The sequence below is a fragment of the Arachis ipaensis genome, chromosome B7, assembly GCF_059453495.1.
Source record: "Arachis ipaensis isolate K30076 ecotype BB chromosome B7, ASM5945349v1, whole genome shotgun sequence".
NCBI classification, from domain to species: domain Eukaryota; kingdom Viridiplantae; phylum Streptophyta; class Magnoliopsida; order Fabales; family Fabaceae; genus Arachis; species Arachis ipaensis.
Window position 1 is genome coordinate 105,228,502 of NC_142442.1, and position 3,147 is coordinate 105,231,648.

General features: G+C 40.9%; 1 pseudogene; it reads right to left on the minus strand.

Annotated features, from left to right (window-relative positions):
* Window positions 1–400: 400 nt before the first annotated feature.
* LOC148553608 (uncharacterized) lies at window positions 401–2,710 on the minus strand (annotated as a pseudogene).
* Window positions 2,711–3,147: the final 437 nt, after the last annotated feature.

Sequence of the window (3,147 nt, forward strand, 5' to 3'; positions counted from 1 at the left end):
ATGTGAGATGCTAGTGGTAAGTCATAATTGATGCCTTCATCACAGACTATGATTTCTTTTTAATTGATAAGTCTCAATAAGAGATAATGTATGATCATTGATGCATGATTTTTTTTTTCATGAGAAGAGAAACACCAAACTTAGTGTTTGGTCATATGCTAGGCATATAACGTGAAAATATTTGTAACACTGGTTTGGTGTGCTTGAAGGCACACCAAACTTTAGAAGTCTTAGCATATGAAAAAAAAAATTTTGCATTCATTGAGTTAGTCCATGAAAACAAATTTCATGCTCAGATGATCATAGCTTATTGAATTTAAAATGACATAAATCTTAAATCATGGGTTGCCTCCCATGGAGCGCTCTTTTATTGTCACTAGCTTGACATTGGGGTTTTCTTTTATGGTGGTTGAGGATTGTAGTGCCTCAGCTTGTCTCCCCTGACTGTGATCCTCCTCTTTGTTCTCTGGTGTTCAATTTCAGCGTGCTCTAATGAGAGTATATTGCTGACAGTGTAATAGTCATCAGTCTGTTGGCTTGCTCCCAGCTGTTGATATGTCAGTTGCACTTTGTCACCTTTGGAAAGCCCCTCTATTGGGATCTTCCTATTCTTCCAACCCCTTTTTGTTTTGTTTCTGCGTTTCATCCTTTCTTTCGTTGACCTTTCTTTTCTGGCCGTAGGCTTACCTTGGGGATCTTTCATCCTTTCAGTGGCTAATACTCCAATATTCTCTTGGACTTCTTCATCAGTTTGCACAATCTTTTGCCTTGGGGTGTTGTTGTGAATCGCCTTGTTGCTTTCTTCCTTTAACTGTGATTCTTCCTTGTCAAGTTCCATATAGTTTTTCTTCTCATTACCAAACTGTGCTTCTGGTAACACCTTCAGAGTGACACTCTTATCATGCATTCTAAGAGTTAATTCTCCTTCCTCTATGTCTATGATAGCTCTAGCAGTGGCCAAGAATGGCTTTCCCAGAATAATAGAGTCACCATCATCCCCTTCTGAATCTAGAACCACAAAATCTGTAGGGTATATGAAATTGTCCACCTTGACCAGAAGGTTTTCAATCATACCCCTGGGGTATACTGTTGACTTATCTACTAGCTCTAGAGATATCTGTACTGGTTTAACTTCCTCTATATGTAGCTTTTTTACCAAGGAGGATGGTATTAAGTTGATACTTGCTCCTAGATCGCACATTGCTTTAGTGATGGTTAATTTCCCAATGGTGCAAGGTAGCAAAAAACTCCCTGGATCTTCAAGCTTAGGGGGAAACCCTTTTTGAATCAAAGCCCTGCATTCCTCAGTGAGCAGTATGGTTTCCTTCTCATCCCAACTTCTTTTCTTGTTGATAAGCTCCTTCAAAAATTTGGCATACAGAGGCATTTGCTCAAGTGCTTCAGCAAAAGGAATATTGATTTCCAGCTTTTTGAAAGTTTCAAGGAACTTGTGAAAATGCTGGTCCCTGGTTTCTTTGTTGAACCTCTGGGGATATGGCAGTGGAGGTGTGATGCTCTTTCCTATTTGCTGCTGTCCCTGAGTCACTTCTGTTGAACCGTGTGGCTGGTTGTCTTTCTCTTTGAGTTTCTCAATTCTCTTGCTTGGCATCACAACTTGATCCTTGGCTTCATTTGCCTTTGTTTGCTCTTCATCTTCTATTGCACTTTTGCTGCTCTCTGCTTGCTTCTTTATAGTGTCATTATTGCTCATCAATGTTCTCCCACTCCTTAATTGTATCGCCTTGCATTCTTCCTTCGGATTTGGAATCGTGTCACTCGGCAGAGAGCTTGAGGGTCTCTCAAGAGAAATCTGCTTTGAGATTTGCCCCATCTGTCTCTCTAGGCTCTTTAGGGATGCTTCATGATTCTTGGTTGTCATTTCCTGGTGTTTCAACATTTTGTCTATCACGGCCTCCAAGTTAGTGATTCTTTGGGCTTCAGGTGATACTTGAGGTGGGTTATGAGATGTGGGTGGTGGATGGTAGGCATTTTGGTTGGTGGGTTTGTTATTAGATTGGTACTGGTTGGGGTTGGGGTAGTTGTTTTGAGGTTTTCTGTAGGGGTTTTGGTTAGTCTGCTGTTGGTTGTGGTTTTGGTTGCTTCTTGGGTTGTTTTGGTTTGAGTTCCTCTGCCATGGTTGTTGGTTTTGGGTATGATTATCTCCCCATCTGAGGTTTGGGTGGTTCTTCCAGGATGGATTGTATGTATCACCATACACTTCATTTGGTCCTTGGTTGTGCATATACTATACTTGCTCTTGTTGTTGTTCTTCTTGAGTTTCTTCATTTTGTCCCCATGTAGTTGATGGTTGGCTAGTGTTAACTGCTGCAACTTGGAGACTATCAATCCTCTTGGCCATTTGTTCAAATTGTTGTTGAATTTGCTGCTGCATCATCTTGTTTTGAGCCAAGATTGAGTCCACTCCTTCTAGCTCCATTACTCCTCTTCTTTGTGATGGTTGGCGGTTTCTTTGATGAGCAAAGAAATATTGGTTGTTAGCCACCATATCAATGAGATTTTGAGCTTCCTCTGCAGTTTTCATGAGTTGCAAGGAACCTCCAGCTGAATGATCCAAAGCTTCTTGAGATTTCAATGTTAAGCCCTCATAAAAATTCTGCAGCTTATCCCACTCAGTGAACATTTCAGGAGGACATTTTCTGATTAGAGACTTGTATCTCTCCCATGCCTCATGGATGGGTTCAGCCTCCATTTGTGTAAATATTTGTACCTCAGTCTTCAACCTTGTGATCCTTTGAGGTGGGTAAAATTTGTCAAGGAACTTGGTTACCAGATCATCCCAATTGTTGATGCTGTCTCTTGGAAAGGATTCCAACCATTGAGTGGCCTTGTCTCTGAGAGAAAATGGGAATAGCAATAGCTTGTAGCTGTCAGGAGGCACACCATTAGTTTTAACAGTGTTACAAATCCTCAAGAAGGTGGATAGGTGTTGGTTTGGATCTTCAAGTGGTCCTCCACCAAAAGAGCAATTGTTTTGAACCAAAGTGATGAGTTGTGGCTTTAGTTCAAAATTGTTTGCATTGACATTTGGAGTTAAGATGCTACTTCCACAATGTCTAGGATTTGCAAAAGTATAGGAAGCTAAAACTCTCCTCTGGGGTGGATTGTTATTGTTGTTGTCTGCTCCAC